Below are 19,575 nucleotides of genomic sequence, written 5' to 3'. Positions count from 1 at the left end.
CCTGTCTTAATTCCAGACACATGCCTCAGCCTCTGTAGTTCATAAAGCATTGGCTTGTAGGGATGGTTTTGAATCAGGTAGGATAACAACAGACCAGAAACTCTTCCAGACAATAGCAGATATTTATGATTTATTGAATACTTTCTCTGTGCTTGGCTGTCTACCAAGTGCTGTGAGAGATAACACATGAACCAAACATGATGGCTTTTAGGAACTTATTATCTAGTGGAGCAATGGATATTTGTATATGAAGAGCCAAGTTACCCAGGACACACTGTCCGTTCTCTGAACAATCCATATTTTGTTTCATTGCTAAATGCACAGACATGCACATCCCTCATTGAGAATACTTCATCCAACATCTCTTCCTCACCTCTTTGTCCTGCCTCACTTACCTGGTCCAGGTGTCTCATTTTGATAATGTTTTCTCTGGGAATACTTCCAAGACTCCAAGATTGGGTTAGGTATCTCCCATTCTTAATTTCATGTAATAAATATTTCAGAACAGTTGGCCCTCTCTATCTGTTGGGTGATATAACCTCAGGATCAACCAACTGCAGATCAAAAATACTCAAAAAAAAAAAAAAATTCTAAAAGGTTCCATAAAACAACTTCAATTTGTGGCTCACTGGCAGCTATTTACATAGCATTCATATTTAGTTAGGTATTATAAGTAATTTATGGATGGTTCAAAGGAGAAGGAAATGGCAACCCACTCTGGTGTCTTTGCCTGGAGAATCCCATGGTCAGAGGAGCCTGGTGGGCTGCAGTCCATGGGGTTGCAAAGAGTCAGGCATGCCTGAGCGACTAACACACTTCAAAGTATACAAGAAGATGTGTTTAGGTTATAGGCCAATATTCCATCATTTTATATAAGATTAGTATGCATGGGCTTCCTTGGACTAGTCCCTGGCGTATACAGAAACAGGGCTGTGGTTAGCATTTATTGTCGGCCACGTGGGAAGCACTTCCACTTGTTTAACCCTCCCAAGCTCCTTCAGGTGTTTGCATCCTCACCACTTTTCCAGTGATGCAACTGAAGCTGCATGAGTTTAGATGACTTGGCCAGGCGCCACTGTGAGATGGAATAAGAGTTTTAACCCAGATCTCTCTCTAGAGCATGAACTCTTCACCTAGTCGGTGTTGCTCAGTGTAAAAACTAATATGAGATATAAAGATTAAGTGGGAGGAGATAAAATTATCATTGTTTATAAATGAAAATTCTGAATATTAACAAGCTACTAAAAGTAGTGGGCAAGTTCAGCAAGGCTGTCAGGCAAAAGAATAATGGAAAATCAATAACATTTTTCAACACTAAATGTTAGCTAACATAACATATAAAGTACTCAACACACCAGGAAGACACTTCTATCAAAATCAAACAGAATTTACGTGATGTTTATATGTATGGCTCAGTATTAGAAAATCAATCAATACGATATTAAGGGATGCAGAGAAAGTTCTTATCAAATTCTTATTTTTTCTTTTTAATTAATTTTTATTGGAGTATAGTTGCTTTACAATGTTCTGTTTATTTCTGCTGTATGGCAAAGTGACTCAGCTATATATATACCTTCTTTTTGGATTTCTTTCCCATTTATGTTACCGCAGAGCACTGAGGAGGGTTCCCTTAGCTATACCGTCTCTTATCCTCCTCCATCAGAGGGCAATGGAATGAAAACCACAATCACAGGAAACTAATCAATCTGATCACATGGACCACAGCCTTGTCTAACTCAATGAAACTATGAGCCATGCCATGTAGGGCCACCCAGGACGGATGGGTCATGGTGGAGAGGTCTGACAGAATGTGGCCCACAGGAGAAGGAAATGACAAACCACTTCAGTAGTCTTGCCTTGAGAACCCCATGAACAGTATGAGAAGGCAAAGTGATAGGACACTGAAAGATGAACTCCCCAGGTCGGTAGGTACCCAATATGCTACTGCAAATCAGTGGAGAAGTAACTTGAGAAAGAATAAAGAGACAGAGTCAAAGCAACAACAACACCAGTTGTGGATGTGCCTGGTGATGGAAAAAGGTCCGATGCTGTAAAGAGCAATATTGCATAGGAACCTGGGATGTTAGGTCCATGAATCAAGGCAAGTTGGAAGTGGTCAAACAGGAGATGGCAAGAGTGAATGTTGACATTTTAGGAGCCCATGAACTAAAATGAACTGGAATGGGTGACTTTAACTCAGTTGACCATTATTTCTACTACTGTGGGCAAGAATCCCTTAGAAGAAATGGAGTGGCCATCATAGTCAACAAAAGTCTGAAATGCAGTACTGGGATGCAGTCTCAAAAATGACAGAATGATCTCTGTTTATTTCCAAGGCAAACCATTCAATATCACAGTAATACAAGTCTATGCCCCGACCAGTAATGCTGAAGAAGCTGAAGTTGAATGGCTCTATGAAGACCTACAAGACCTTCTAGAACTAACACCCAAAAAAGATGTCCTTTTCATTGTAGGGGACTGGAATGCAAAAGGAGGAAATCAAGAAATACCTGGAGTAGCAGGCAAATTTGGCCTTGGAGTACAGAATGAAGCAGGGCAATGGCTAATAGAGTTTTGCCAAGAGAATGCACTGGTCGTAGCAAACATGCTTTTCCAAGAACACAAGAAAAGACTCTACACATGGACATCACCAGATGGTCAATACGAAATCAGATTGATTATATTCCTTGCACCCAGTGATGGAGAAGCTCTATACAGTCAGCAAAAACAAGACCAGGGGCTGACTGTGGCTCAGATAATGAACTCCTTATTGCCAAATTCAAACTTAAAGAAAGTAGAGAAAACCACTAGACCACTCAGGTATGACCTAAATCAAATCCCTTATGATTATACAGTGAAAGTGAGAAATAGATTAAAGGGATTAGATCTGAGAGATGGAGTGCCTGAACAACTATGGAAGGAAGTTAGTGACATTGTACCAGAGGCAGGGATCAAGACCATCCCCAAGAAAAAGAAATGCAAAAAGGCAAAATGGTTGTCTGAGGAAGCCTTACAAATAGCTGTGAAAAGAAGCTAAAGGCAAAGGAGACAAGGAAAGGTATATCCATTTGAATGCAGAGTTCCAAAGAATAGGGAGGAGAAATAAGAAAGCATTCCTCAGTGATCAATGCAAAGAAATAGAAGAAAACAATACAATGGGAAGGACTAGAGATCTCTTCAAGAAATTAGAGATACCAAGGGAACATTTCATACAAAGATGGGCTCAATAAAGGACAGCAATTGTATGGACCTAACAGAAGCAGAAGATATTAAGATGAGGTGGCAAGAATTCACAGAACTATGTAAAAAAGGTAATCATGACCCAGATAATCACAATGGTGCACTCACCTAGAGCTAGACATTCTGGATTGCGAAGTCAAGTGGGCCTTAGGGAGCATCACTACAAAGCTAGTGGAGGTGATAGAATTCCAGTTGAGCTATTTCAAATCCTAAAAGATGGTGCTGTGAAAGTGTTCCACTTGATATGCCAGCAAATTTGGAAAACTCAGCAGGGGCCACAGGACTGAAAAAAGTCAGTTTTCATTCCAATCCCAAAAAAGGCAATGCCAAAGAATGCTCAAACTACCACACAATTGCACTTATCTCACACGCTAGCAAAGTAATGCTCAGTATTCTCCAAGCCAGGCTTCAGCAGTATGTGTACCATGAACTTCCAGATTTTCAAGCTGGATTTAGAAAAGGCAGAGGAATTGGAGATCAAATTGCCAACATCTGTTGGATCATCGAAAAAGCAAGAGTTCCAGAAAACATCTACTTCTGCTTTCTTGACTATGGCAATGCCTTTGACTGTGTGGATCACAATAAACTGGAAAATTCTTCAAGAGATGGGAATACCAGCCCAGCTGACCTGCCTCATGAGAAATCTGTATGCAGCTCAGTAAGCAACAGTTACAACTGGACATGGATCAACAGACTGGTTCCAAATAAGGAAAGAAGTATGTTAAGGCTGTATATTGTCCCCCTGCTTATTTAACTTAAATGCAGAGTTCATCATGTGAAACGGTGGGCTGAATGAAGCACAAGCTGGAATCAAAAATGCCAGGAGAAATATCAATAACCTCATATACGCAGATGACACCACCCTCATGGCAGAAAGTGAAGAAGAACTAAAGAACCTCTTGATGAAACTGAAAGAGGAGAGTGAAGAGTTGGCTTAAAACTGAACATTCAGAAAACTAGGAAAACCAGTTCCATCACTTCGTTGCAAATAGGTGGGGAAATAATGGAAACAGTTACAGACTTTATTTTTTGGGCTCCAGAATCACTGCAGATGGTGACTGCAGCCATGAAATTAAAAGACGCTTACTCCTTGGAAGGAAAGTTATGACCAACCTAGATAGCATGTTAAAAAGCAGAGACATTACTTTGCCTGCAAAGGTCCATCTAGTCAAAGCTATGGTTTTTCCAGTAGTCATGTATGGATGAGAGTTGGACTATAAAGAAAGCTGAGCACTGAAGAACTGATGCTTTTGAACTGTGGTGCTGGACTCCTGAGAGTCCCTTGGACTGCCAGGAGATCCAACCAGTCCATCCTAAAGGAAATTAGTCCTGAATATTCACTGGAAGGACTGATGCTGAAGCTGAAACTCCAGTACTTTGGCCACCTGATGCAAGGAACTGACTCATTGATAAAGACCCAGATGCTGGAAAAGATTGAAGGTGGGAGGAGAAGTGGATGACAGAGGATGAGATCATTGGTTGGCATTACTGACTCAATGGATATGAATTTGAGTAAACTCCAGGAGTTGGTGATGGACAGGGAGGCCTGGTGTGCTACAGTCCATGGGGTCCCAAAGAGTGGGACACAACTGAGTGACTGAACTGAACTGAACTGAAATGAGCTATACAGTAGGTTCTCATTAGTTATCTATTTTATCTTAAATAAGAGCTTGATAAAGTTCGATGGGATCATCCAAATAAATACATGAATGGATTAACAATATCGACTAGAAAATCTGTAGTAAACATCACCCATAATATATAGAACTTTTAAAAGCATTTTCTTTATTTTTTAGAGATTTCAATGCAACTATTTAATCAGGAACTGAAGACCAAAATAATAGTAACAACTCATTTTCATGGAGTATTCACCATGTGCTAAGCCATATTTTAAGTGCTTTATCTGTTTTGCTTATTTAAATACTCTTAAAGACTCTTAAGGGTCTTCTCAATGCAATAAGCAGCCTCCTACATTTACCTTTTTATAATCCTCTATGATAACAAACAAAAAAACTCTCAAAAGAAATCTAGCATCTTAAACTACAAAAGTGCAGCCATCTTGGGCATCTTGTACAAGTACACCCAGCAGAAAGGGTCAAAATCTTAAAGACTGTAACAAATATGTAATCTCATAGAAGGAATTGAGTATTTCAATCCCGTGGAGGCACAGTAAATATTTGATGATGTCTATAGCTCCAGGAGTTGGTGATGGACAGGGAAGCCTGGCATGCTACAGTCCATGAGGTCATAAAGAGTTGGACATGACTGATCAACTGAACTGAACTGAAGTAAAAGCAGAGAAAAATGGAAAGCAAAGTTTAGAAAGAATAAAGGAATAGCAGTCTATTCATAGTAGTAGTTTTAGTAGCCATTAAATAAGAATATTTAATGATCTCATGTCTGTATCTTTAACAAAATCATCTATAACATTTTTCTAGATTTCATATATAAGTATTAATAATATACAATATTTTTTTTTCTCTTTCTGACTTACTTCACTCTGTATGATAGTCTCTAGGTCCGTCCACATCCCTGCAAATTATCCAGTTTTGTTCTTTTTCATGACCGAGTAATATTCCATTGTATATACATATCAAGGAGGAAAGGGGAAGATAGAATGAATTGGGAGGTTGAGAATTATGTATATACACTATTTATACCATGTATAAGATAGATAACTAATAAGAACCTACTGTATATCTCAGGGAACTCTACTTAATCCTTTCTGGTGACCTACACGGGAAGGAAACCCAAAATAGAGAAGATACAAGTATTTGTATAGCTGATTCACTTTGTTTACAGTAGAAACGAATACAGCATTGTAAAGGAACGATACTCCAATAAAAATTCACTCAAAAAAAGAATATTTAATGAGACCAATGAAAGAAGAGGTAGAGAGCTAAAACTGCTTTAAGTCTCCTAACTGAAGGGCAGCCATTCTGTTGACTGTTCCTGGATAATGACACACAGCTCTAGGGGAAAAGAAGGAACCCACTGGTGCTGAAAAGGTCGGGAATTTCCACTGCCCAGTCCAGGGAGGAGAAGGCCAGCAGCCCCATGGACCACATGGGACTTGGGAATGTAAGCATGCTGCCAGTTAAATAAACTTGATTGATAGATACATCCAGCCATCTAGTTTTGTAAGCTTTGCTCTGTAGACTTGAGAAGTTTAATCTACTTGTCAGGAAAGAACCTACAAGCAATGCCTTAGAAACAAGACCTTTGGGATTACCACAGCAAATCTGTGGCCATGGTGTTGATTCAGAGATTCAATGCTTGGGATAAATCATTTCACCCATTGCATAAAAAGCCCAATATTTGGAATGGGAAATATCAGAGGCCTAATATCAGCAAGAAATATATAACCATAGGAGAATGATAACCAGCTCTCGTGAACTAGAAATGGGTTGCTGAGGAATTATCAGGCTAACGTACATATGTGGTTAATAAAAGATCAAGTTTGACTTAGGTTTTTTTTCTTAATTTTAAGTGTTTCTGGGATTGTGGTAATTGTCCTTTTTGCTTCTGTTAGAGATCGGTGAGAAGCAAGAGAAATGTTTGAATCCAGTTATTTGCCAGTGGGAGATGTGCTGTATAATTAAGCTGTCATTTTCACTGATAGGTTATTATCAGCAGGTAATAAGAAATGCACATCATTATAAATTGTCACACGGCATTTCATGCCACAACAGATGAGGTATGTCTTTCACGGCAGCACCAAGCAATCATGTAGAGATTGGTGCCATTATGGCAGTTATAAATCACAACATACACTTTAATAGTTAAACAATTATCTGTAGTGGCAGTACTGGAAAATTGTTTAGTAATGATTGGCTGACTTTTATGATGAAGAATAATTTTGATATGGATTGTTTTCTATAAAACCTGAAGAAGGCAAAAGAACACTCATTTGAAACATGTACTTAGGAGCTTTTTGGTTTGGAGCTCATTTATCTTTAACTGCAAATATTTGAAGGATCAGAAAGTCACCAAAATAGCTTTCCATATATAACTTTAGAGAGTTTAAAATTACTATGTATTTCATATTTTTATTCTAGGTAGATAGATACTACATAATAGGACTAAGGACACCCAAAATCAAGTCTATCTGATTTTCTCTTTGGAAAGCCACGAGTTAGCAAGGGAATGTCTGGGCTTAAGGGATAAAAGGAAAATACTGCTTTGTTCTTGAAGGGCCAAAGCTAAAGTCTTCTCTTCCATCTTTCTGTTTCCTTTCTCTTGGTATTATTCCTTTGTTATTTTTCTTACTTCTGTCTCTTCCCTCGTCACAATTCTTATGTTATTCAAAAATGAGCTCAGGGCTACCCACTATAAAAACTTCATGTGGACTGACCCAACTTTCTTTTATCCTTTAATTGTGTTGTCTTAGACTTTGCTCTACTCATGGAAAAGTTTAATAGACCTCCTTGTGAGAATTGTATTTTTTTTTTCAGGAAGTATTCTTATTTTTTTAATAAATTTATTCATTTTAATTGGAGTCTAATTACTTTACAATATTGTATTGGTTTTGCCATACATTGATATGAATCCACCACAGGTGTACATGTGTTCCCCATCCTGAACCCCCCTCCCAGCTCCCTCCCCATCCCATCCCTCTGGGTTATCCCAGGGCACCAGCCTCGAGCACCCTGTCTCATGCATGGAACCTGGACTGGTGATCCATTTCTTTGTGGGAATTTTAAAATCATATCAAGGGGTTTATGTGTTTCTAACTAGACCATTGCAGGCCAAAGTATCAAAATGTTTATTCACAAAATTTGGCCCAGTGAAGAGCTTGCCCCAGAATGTAAATGCACCATACCACTAACATGTACTTAGTTCATCTGACTTTTTTTTCTCTAACAAGACTTTTCTGAAGAAAGATGTAGTGCATGCTTGCTTCATTATAAACTGGTATTTGAATAGCATTGACCTAGACTGTTAGCATGTTAAAGGCCACTTTGTTACTTTCCAGTCCTATAGGAGGGGTGGAAGAGCCTGTTTGGGAGGGACAAGATGACTGGCTCATGATGAGGTGTAATATTCACAGTAGTAATAGTCACTGAGAGGTAACATTTTACGTGTTCACTGTGTCCTATGAAGTCTGCATGAAAGAGCTTGTTTGAGCCTCACAATAACCCAATGAGGTAAGTTTTCTCATTTTCCCTATTCTCCAAATGAGGAAACTGAGGCTCTGAGAGACCAACTTTCCCTAAACCGTACTTCTAGTAAGTGCCTAAGTTGGAATTCAACCCATTTATGTCTGAAATCAATTTCTGTACTATACCTAGAACAGTGCTATCCAGAAGTTTCTGCAGTGATGAAAATGTTCTCTGTCTGCTGTGTCCAATATAGTACCCACTAACCATGTGTGACTTTTGAGCACTTGAAATGTGGCTGGCTCAACTAGGGATGTGAATTTCTAGTTGCATTTCATTTTAATTAATTTACATTTATATTTAAATAGCCGCATGCGGCTAGTGGCCATTGTATTGGACAGTGCCACTTCAGATGCTTTTAAGTGTTGCTGATTATAGACTTATAAGGGGAAAACTAAACCAGGAAAATATGTTAAGAGAATGTGCTAGTCTTTCTCCATTTTTAGAATTTCCCTAGATCTCAAATTAAAAAAAAAAATTTTTTTCAGGAAGGAAGGACTGCTTTAAATCTATCGCTATATAGAGGCAGTAGGATTCAATTAAAAAGCAGACAAATGATCTACCATCTCCTCTGGTTCAGACACTCCACTGGGCTTTGGGAATTATGAATAAATGAATAAAATATGATTCTTGTCTTCAAGGAGCTCACAGTACAAGTAACTTCGTAGAGGATGTTATACATTTTCCAGAGTTTCTTCATATATGATTAGAAAAAGTATTTAAATATCTGCTACCTAATATTTTGCAGTGTTTTGCTTTTAATTTTTAATAGTTTAATTGTTTGAAGAGATCATCTATTTCCATAGTTTAAAATTAAAATGTCAAAGTGCTTTTAATTTTCTTCTATAGAAACAACTAGTGCTATCATTTTCTAATGTATGCCTTTACAAATATTTTATGCATGCAGAAGAAAATGTACACATATATTTAATCCTTCCCTTTTTTTAGAACAAGTACGCACAGTCACCTAACCTTGCTGTTTGGACTAAAAATATATACTTTGGATACTTTTTCATTCCAGGACTTAAAGAATTTCTTATTTCTTTCCATGGATTCATAATATTTCATGAAATGTCATAATTTATATCAACATTCCTCTGTTGTTTTCTTTATCATTCCCCCATTGTTATTTACATTCTTTTGCCATTACAGGAGGGATTGATATGAGGAACTTTACCAATTATATTCTCATGTGAGCTAGAGTGAACTGCATTCATGTTTACCAGAGCGTATTCCATAGAGTACAGATCTCAGATGTTCAATATAAGAAGAGGGTTCTGTGGTTAAATAACTTCTGAATATTCATTGAAGATTCACAGTGCACATTGTCAAATTAAAGATCTCCCCCACCCCAATCTATGTAGGGTTGATCCAAGTGTTTCTCAGCCATACATTTTCTCAGCTAAGAGAATATAATCTTTTTGTAGACTGGCTTCCCTGGGAAGCAGACTCTGAGACAGGATTGTACATGCAAGAGTCTCATGGGGCATGTCCTCAGGAACACCCGATGGAAATGAGGGGGATGGAAGTAAGTGGGTAGAAGGACAAGTTGAACTGCGGTGCAGTTGGAAGCAAAGACCTCAGCCAGTCAGTCCCAAAAGGAGTTCTCTGAAGCTCGATGACCCTTTAGGAGTGCTCCAACTCCAGGAAAGGAGGCCAGGTCTCCAGGGAGGGGACCACTGAGGGCATCTCTGCAGAGACTCAGCTCTGAGCTCTCAGCTAGGGAGTGCCTCCATGTTCACTACAGTTCTGCCAAGCATCTTTGCACCTTTTATGGGAAGGCATAACAATCCTTAGATGGCTTTGCTGGTCAGAGGAAGGCCTTTCCTTTGGGAACCATTTATCCTCTTTGAAATATGGGTGCCTGGATGGAAGTTGTTTGGAGTATCAAACACTCTTTGATTCTATTCCATTTCAGTGTGTACAAATTGAAGTCCAAAGTAAGAGACAAAAATTTTTCCCAAACATGCATTTGGCCACAGAGAAGCCAGTGATCTGGATCGGTCAGAGGACATGCATTGTTATGGCATTTTCAAGAGTGTGTTGCATTAGTTGAGGCAGGTTGTTGGGGCAAATGGCAGCAGAGATGAGTTGAATTTGGTTTTAAATATTTTCATTATCCCTTCTTAGGTATTTCCTGAAGAAGCTTGCCTCCTATTTTCTAGAAACATTAGCCCTTGTTGCTAATAATTGCAAGATTAGGCAACGGAGGACGTGAAAGGCAGGGATCTATCTAGCTTTAAATCAGAGCTGTAGGTGCTCTTATTCATCCTCTCTTTTGAAACTTAAAAGGGTAAACATACATGTGTGTGAAGTTGCTTCAGTTGTGTCCAACTCTTTGCAACCCTGTGGACTGTAGCCCACCAGGCTTCTCTGTCCATGGGATTCTCCCGGCAAGAATACTGGAGTGGGTTGCCATTGACTTCTTTAGGGGAATCTTCCTGACCCAGGGATCAAACCCACGTCTCTTATGTCTCTTGCATTGGTAGGTTGGTCCTTTACCACTAGTGCTACCTGGGAAACCCAGGGGGTAGCCAAAAAGTCATAGCAACTCTCAGGGTCCTTCCTTTTGAGAATCAGATGGGTCTGAGTGCTCATCCTGTGCCTTTCAGCATATTTGTTGATTTCATTCTCATGCATCCTGTGGAATTCTCAGTTGTGTGCCTATCCAGGAAGCTTATTTCTTGGTTGCAGAGGGAAAATGCCAAAGGAAGAGATCTCTCTTAGGCATTTCTGATCAAGTTGATGAATGTTTGTAGAGTGGATGGGAAAATATCCAAGAAAAATCTCAAAGAATAAGTTCTTCTGAGATAACAGAGTTCAATTCAGTTCAATTCAGCCGCTCAGTCGTGTCTGACTCTTTGCGACCCCATGGACTACAACATGCCAGGTTCCCTGTCCATTGCCAACTCCTGGAGTCTACCCAAACTCATGTCCGTTGAGTTGGTGATGCCATCCAACCATCTCATTCTCTGTCGTCCCCTTCTCCACCTGCCCTCAATCTTTCCCAGCATCAGGGTCTTTTCAAATGAGTCAGTTCTTCGCATCAGGTGGCCAAAGTATTGGAGTTTCAGCTTCAGCATCAGTCCTTCCAATGAACACCCAGGACTGATCTCCTTTAGGATGGACTGGTTGGATCTCCTTGCAGTCCAAGGGACTCTCAAGAGTCTTCTCCAAGACCACAGTTCAAAAGCATCAATTCTTCAGCACTCAGCTTTCTTTATAGTCTAACTCTCACATCCATATAAGACCACTGGAAAAACCATAGCCTTGACTAGATGGACCTTTGTTGGCAAAGTAATATCTCTGCTTTTTAATATGCTATCTAAGTTGGTCATAACTTTCCTTCCAAGGAGTAAGCATCTTTTAATTTCATGGCTGCAGTCACCATCTGCAGTGATTTTGGAGCCCCCCCAAAATAAAGTCTATCACTGTTTCTACTGTTTCCCCATCTATGGCAATATGAACTGATGGGACCAGATGCCATGATCTTAGTTTTCTGAATGTTGAGCTTTAAGCCACCTTTTTCACTCTCCTCTTTCACTTTCATCAAGAGGCTCTTTAGTTCTTCTTCACTTTCTGCCATAAATGTGGTGTCATCTGCATATCTGATATTTCTTCTGGCAGTCTTGATTCCAGCTTGTGCTTCATCTATGTCATGATGTACTCTGCATATAAGTGAAATAAGCAGGGTGACAATATACAGCCTTGACGTACTCCATTTCCTATTTGGAACCAGTCTGTTCCATGTCCAGTTCTAACTGTTGCTTCCTGACCTGCATACAGATAATAGAAGTAGGAAGAAAAACCAGGACTAAGGAGTTGGCTGTTGTATGAGCATGATGCAGAGGAGAAAGCAAAAATAAGAGGGAGATAAAGGTTTGGTTAATGACTGTGTCTTAAGATCAACTTTTAAGTTGAATAAACATTTTTCTCAAAAATCTTTTTTTCTTTCAACAAAAATCTTCATAAGGATTCTTGTTATTCTTATTGTTATATAATAGTAAAGGATTAGGTGAAAGATTGTTAAAAAGGGAATTTGAAAGGGAATAAACTCTTATAGTCACTTCTAGAGAGTGGTAGAAATGATAGAATAGGAATTTGCCTTAAAGTGATCCAAAATGAGTTACTGGTTTTGAACAGTCATTGCCTCTTCCTTTTTCCTTCATAACACATGGTATCAAAGACCTAGGTATGCTGACTCTTCAGTGTTTCAGGTACAACTTCTTTCATAATCCACTTGTAATTATCCTTTCACAAAATTGTCAGATCAGGTAGCATTTTGGTCACTTCCGATTATTGATTTGTCTAGTCCGTTTAAAATTCCAGTCTCATCTCCAGATGTTCACTCAGCTCAAGGTAGGCCTATGGGACCAGTCGAGGGACGAGGGTGTGGTCCACATCTTCATGCTTTCTAACCTCCTTCTGGTTTTAAGCGCTGGAAGTTGAGGGCCTAGAGGGTGGTGAAGGTCAGACATACCAGATGGCTCCTGACTTAACTAGGCTATTCTCTGTTAGCTGTTGCTTCCCTTCCTGTCTAACAGGAACAGATTATTGATACGTTCTGTGTGGGAGGTTCCAGAATTGGGCTATTCCTGCCCTTTCAGATCCCTCCCCTGGGGGTACAGCACAAGATCAAGATGCCGGCGGATTGAGTTCTCTGGGGGAGGCCTCCCTTCCTGGCTTGCAGACGGCTGCCTTCTTGCTGTGTCCTCATGAGGTGTAGAGAGAGAGGAAGGAAACAAGTGCTCTAATACCATTTCTCATAACTCCACATTAATCCCATCATGAGGGTCCCACTCTTATAACCTCATTTAGCCCTAGTCACCTTCCAAAGCCCATCTCCAGATAGCATTACAATGGGGGCTAGGGCCTCAACACAGGAATTCTGGTGAGACCCAGTGTCTCTTGTGTTTAGTTTATAACACAGTGTCTCTTGTGTATAGTCCCGTAGTACTTTTGTCATGTTGCTGACTCTGATTCCAACCATTGCCTCTCACTTCCCATGCCAGTATTTTAGTCTTCTGTATAGGGACCAGTCATGGGGTCTTGGGGTGGAGTTGATGGTTTTGAGGTAGGAGAAGTAGAGTAAGGGTTTGCCTGCCTCTGAATTCTCACTGGAGTAGGTGTCTAGACATAGCTACAAAACTCTCCTTAGAATGTAGGGCAGCTTAATGCTTCTTTATCCCCCAGTATTTGGTTCTCATCACCAGTTCCAGGGCAAGCGTAAAAAAATCCTCCAGGGCAAAAGTGAAAAAATCCTCTTTTTAAATAATGTATGATTATTTTTTCCCCAAATAAAGCAGCTGTATTCAACATGGATGTGAGTTAAATTATGAGGAAGACTGAAGATTTTAGGGACAATTAATTTTAAAAAGTTCCTATTGTCTTCTGAAGCCCTTTCCATATGAGTCTTCCTGTCTTTTCCAGCATCATCAGATGCAGAAGTAATTATAAATTCAAGGAAGGGAAGATTATTCAGTACATAATTTTTAATCTCTTTATCCTGCCTTTGACTCCTACAGAATCCATTCCTACATATGGTCACGTGGCTCTTCAAAATAATGTCTCATCATGTGCCATGTTGGTGATGTCACAGGAAGTCAAGAAGTCAATGTTAGCAGATAGCCAGCATATAGGAGGTCATGTAAGTAAGGTTTTAAGAATTACATCATACAGTACAGACCCATTTATGTAATAATGTAATTAACAATAATGATGATGTGGCAAACTGAGAGATATTATATATGTACCTGAGATTTTTAAGAAGTGAGCATCTTAGTAAAAACTAAAATGCCATTTGTCATAGAAGGTTGAAAGCATTTTCTGAGGACAGAGAGCATTATAACAGGACAAACAACATAACAGAGGTAGGCAAATTGTCTTCTGAAAAAAGCCAGACAGTAAATATTTTAGGCTTTTCCAGCCAAATGATGTCCACTGCAACTACTCAACTCTACCCCTGTATACTGAAAGTATTGGGAAAGTATAGACATAGATGGGCATGGCTTTATCCTAACAAAGCTTTATTAACCAAAACAAATGGCAAGTGAAATTTGGCCTGTGGGTCAGTTTGCCAACCCTTGGCATATTAGTTGAAGAAATTGTGCCTCTCACTTTTTGCTGTCATTAAGTCAAGTTTAAAGAAACTAGTGTACTTAGAATTAGATAATTAGATAATAAAGGTAATGCAGCGATCCAATCTCTGAATGATTTTACAAAGGTAAGGAGATCAGAGAATAATATAGATTAGAAGTCTAGAATGACTGTTTGAAACTTTTGAAAAGTAAGAGCAATGTAAAATCAAGTAGTCTCAAGAACTAAACAAAATAAGTCACAGAAATGGAAATCCAAGGAAATAGCTTCTTTTTGATAAAGTGAACACTTGTGTTTAATTTTACTTTCAGTTATAATATATAACTCTGTTAGAAAAATTCTAGTACCATGTGTTTAGATCAGAATATGCAGTAGAGTAAATACAGCGGTTTATGAAAAGTGAAACCTTTTACAAGAATCCTAAGAGGAAAAAAGTAATTCCTTTCTTATGCAATCATTTCTGGCCTACTAAGATAATAAAGTGAATATAAATTGAAAGAAAAAGAATGAAGAAAATGTCCTTTGTTTATAATTACCTACAAAGTAAGACATATCTTCTAACTTCATGTGTTTCTTTGAAACTGCTCTGTTTCATAGAATTTTTATGAAGAATTCCCTAAACTTGAGAAACAACTTACTGACAGTCTTAGAGATAAACATCTTATATGTTGCTGCCACTGAAGGCTCAAAGAAGAAGTTGGAGAGCCCTTTGGATGTTGAGGAATCGAACTTGGGACATTTTTGTCATGGCAACATAGCTCTAAATTGCCACTGTTTATGAAAATGAATAAACATTTTAAAAATTCCATTATGATCAATTCTGGGGCAAAAACCAGGGGAATTTTCATTAAGTGAAATCATACTTGAAATATGCAAGAAATTAAGCAGGAATGTCCCCTCAGTTGTTTTGAAGTCATAACAAAAGTACTTTCTGTTTATTGGAATTTTTTATTCCTAGTTTTTGAGCAGGTGGTTTCTTGAGTTTAGGGATTCTTAATAAAAATACAGAGCAGCTTCCTTTGGGGTCCTTAAAAACAACCCTTTTGATGGTTTTATGGAGGCCTGCAATAGCGGTTCTTATCTGTGGGAGAGCGTCTCAAGATTTTTGTTTTATTGTTATCTTTCTGATTATCAAAATAACATGCTCACTATCATAAGAGTGTGAAGAGTACAGAAAGGTCTAAAGTGAGAAAAACATTACCAGTAATGCAATAAATAAGAGGCAGATTATTACATGATTCTTTCCAGGGCTATTTTTTCTACATGGTTGATATAAAAAATATTGAAAATTTGCCTTGTACTTTTGTCTAACAGCAAACTGTGACATTTCCTTGTGATATTACATAAGTTGATACTATTTTCATGTGTATATAATACTTCAATTTAAATGTATCATAACCTATTATAATGTCATTAATTTGTGATTATTAAAAGAAAATTTCAGCAAGTATATTTTTTAATAAATCTCTGACCAGATTTTTGAAATTTTTATTAGGAAAATTTTCTAGGAGAATCCAGATGTTACAAATGGTATGCAAGATATATTCCAGAAAATATGTACAGATTTATGTCTTCATCATCCCATTGTGAGTCTTGGTGACACTACATTCTCCTCAATGCTGACATTTAACAGTTTTAAAGCAATCTTTCCTGGCTCCATGATGAGCAGTGGATTGGACCAAATGTAATTCTCATCTTGGAAATCATGTATTAATAGAATGGGTCTGGGGAAAGACTCACAAATTAAGTCTAAAGCAAAACTCAGAGATAGTGAAAAAGCTGTAAAATCTGAAGTGAAAATCTGTAAAATCCAAACCCATGGGCTGTAGACTAAAGCACTGAGGCCGGTGGCATTTGCATAGGAAGTTCTGTTGCGGGACTGAGAGAAATGGAGCGATGGGGGGGCCCTGTGATGACATTTGTCAGCAATCACCAACGGGAAGAAAAGAGCCCAGTTCTGCATGGGGACTGAGCTTGAGCAGGGAGTCGTTGCCAGGAGAAATGGAGAAAGGTTCTTTGTCCCCATGAGTGGCAGATCTCAGAAAGCACATTTTTCAAAAAGGAGGGAAATGCACTGGTGCAAAGTGGCCGTGCCCCTCAGGAACAGGTGGGGTCGGGTACCAGGTCATATCCTGAGTTTCCTGCCTGGGGTTTCCTCCTGGTGGAAATGTGGGCAAGTCCACAGGCTGTCTGGCTAATCTTTGCCCAGTGGGATGTAGGAGTTACTAACACATTCTTGCAAATCTTGCCCCTTCTTCTGCCTGGGGTTGACCGCAAAGGTGCTGTTTCTGTAGCTCTGGGCACTTGAGAATGGCCAGCCTGCCTGGGCATTTGTAATTCTTGTCATTCCTTCTAGGGACTTCCTGTCCTGCAGCTTTCCCATTTTTAGTTTCTCTTGCCTTCTTGGAAGTGCAGTATTTACTAGAATCCTTTTCCTGTGCCTAATGGTGATGTCACATCTTTTTTATTTGCTTGAATTCTGTTGGAATTTCTTCAGATTCGTGAGTTCTTTAAGAAGTCTATTGTTTATTTTTCACACAATTGAGAATTGAGAAAATAAACTAAGAGTTTATTATTGATTTCACAGCCAGAATTCTATCAGATAATAAACACTGAATAATTTTTGTTCCTTAAATGTAATGACTTGCTTTGTGGTACAGCACATGGTCAGCTTTGGCAAATATTCTAGAAGTAGAAGAGTGAATTTTTCCATTTTGAGGTACAGTGCATCATACATGTCAGGTAGATCAAGTTTTTTTGTTTTTTTTTCAGGCCTACTCTATCATTGATGAATTTTCTTTCTCTGTTGTTAACTTTTGAGAGAGATATTTTAAAGTCACCCAGATGATGGTGAATTTGCCTTTTTCTCTTTTCTCTAGTTCTACTAGCTTTGCTTTATAAACTTTAAAGCTCTAACTTTTAGGAGGCTGCATTTTTTATCATGATATACCCCTGGTGGATGGACCTTTTACTGGGTATGAAATGCCCGCCTATCTTTCTAGTAAGTGACTGGCCTTCAAGTCTGCTTTATCCAAAATTAGTAGAGCTGCCCCAGCTTATTTTTTTTCAGTGTTTGCATGATACATGTTTTCCCCTCCATTTCACCCTGACATTGTCCTTATACTATAGGTGTACATCCTGTAACAAGAGGTAGCTGTGTCTTACATTTTTGTTTTTAACCTAATGTGGCAATCCTAGTCTTTTACATAGAGTATTTAGTCCACTTTTATTTAATATAATTACTGATGTAGTTAGATTCGTATCTATCAGCCTACTATTTGTTTCCACTTGACTCATCTCTTTATGTAGTTTTATCCTTCCTTTCTTGACTTTATATGGATTAATGGATTTTATGGATTCCTTTACTAATTTATTAATTAATATTATTTCACTCTTTATTTTTCCCTTAAACATTAAATGTATCTTTAAAAATTGTAGCTTAAGATATTAATTGTTACCTAGATGTTACAGTATGCATCATTTGTATATTACACCCTATCTAATGATTTTTTAAAAGAAGAGAGTACTTCAGTGTGATTTAAACCCTTCCAGAGGAATATAAACTCAGCTTGTTTTAATGAAGGGAGATTATCATTGACACCTAAACATGCTCAAAATTTCACAAGACGAAAACTGTTTTCAATTTTATTTATGAATATCAATGAAAAACTCTTCAGAAAATTATTTGCAGCTCATCCAAGGAATTATGTATTCTTGATGAAGTAAATTTCATTCCAGGGATGAAAGATTATGAAGTCTATTTAAATATTTCATCATAATAGTTGATCTAAGGGAAAAATCATATGTTAATTTCTACTCATTTGATAAAATTTAGCAAGCATTCTGGATATTTTAAACAAGAGAGACACCTCATTAAAGAAAGAGTCAAACATTTTATAACCATGACAAAACAATAAACTGTATGTTCACACATACACATACACAGACTCAGTCCAGTGACATTGTCAATAATGGCTAAATGCTAGAGGTACTTCTGTTATTTCTACTCAAAAACAAGCAAGATAATTGTGTTTACCTCTCACCCCTGTTAGTGATGTACCAGAGATATTAGTTAACAAAACCAAAAAAGGCAAAGGAATTTGAGGTATGAAATTTAGAAAAGTGTAAGTAAAGCTGTTATTTGTAAATGACTTAATACTTAAAAAGAAAAATGTAATCTAGCTGAACATTTTCTATTGCTCAGTTCCAACAACTAAGAGAGAGAGAAAAGGTAACTCTAACTCATTAAAAGAAATCATTTGGTTGGCAAAAAGCAAGCCAAAACAAAAGAAAAACTCTGGAGAAATTCTAAAGGAGACTGGTAAGCTGGGGAAAATATTTGCCTCTCAAATGACCAGGAGTTTTCTCTCTAAATATATTTTAGGAATTGTGGGAATGTTAAGAATTACAAAGCAATAAAACAGTGTGTGTTAGTCACTAAGTTGTGTCCAACTCTTTGTGATCCCATGGAGTGTAGCCCACCAGGCTCCTCTGTCCATGGGATTCTCCAGGCAAGAACACTGGAGTGGGTTGCCATTTCCTTCTCCAGGGGATCTTCCTGACCCAGGGATCAAACCCAGGTCTCCCACATCGCAGGCAGATTCTTTACCAACTGAGCCAAGTAGGCAAAGATAAATGAACATTGAAAATACAAATAGTGGGCTTCCTTGGTGGCTCCATGGTCAAGAGTCTGCCTGCCAGTACAAGAGACACAGGTTCGATCCCTGGTTCAAGAAGATCCCACCTGCCACAGGACAGCTAAGCCCGCGTGCCACACATATTGAGCCTGTGCTCTAGAGCCTACGTGCCGCAGCTGCCGAAGCCCGGACACTAGAGACTGAGCTCTGCGAGAAGAGAAGCTGCTGCAATGAGAGCCCCGTCAACCAGCTAGAGGAGCCCCCACTCTCCGCAACTGGAGAAAAGACCATTCAACAGCGAAAACCCACTTCAGTCAGATAAATAAGTAATACAACTAGCACCGTGATTCATAAACAGTGTGTTCAACCTCATGTGCAGTGCTGCTTGTTATTTAATTTTATTTGAGGAATGTAGAAATAGAGGTATGTATTACTAAATTTGC

The 19,575-nt window shown here is 38.5% G+C and overlaps 1 protein-coding gene across 3 annotated transcripts in view; it reads left to right on the top strand.

Annotated features, from left to right (window-relative positions):
* Positions 1-19,575, top strand: part of IL15 (interleukin 15) — a 90,574-nt gene that overhangs the window by 13,647 nt on the left and 57,352 nt on the right. For 2 of the 3 annotated variants that reach the window (XM_070474821.1, XM_070474822.1), the window contains exon 2: positions 13,925-14,046. The exons of the other annotated variant lie outside the window; for it this stretch is intronic. The gene's annotated coding sequence lies outside the window, so the exon portion shown is untranslated. The remainder of the gene's footprint in view (positions 1-13,924; positions 14,047-19,575) is intronic. 3 annotated transcript variants of the gene reach the window in all.

Source organism: Odocoileus virginianus, chromosome 12 (assembly GCF_023699985.2).
Source record: "Odocoileus virginianus isolate 20LAN1187 ecotype Illinois chromosome 12, Ovbor_1.2, whole genome shotgun sequence".
Classification (NCBI taxonomy): domain Eukaryota; kingdom Metazoa; phylum Chordata; class Mammalia; order Artiodactyla; family Cervidae; genus Odocoileus; species Odocoileus virginianus.
This window is presented reverse-complemented; position numbering and strand designations above follow the sequence as displayed.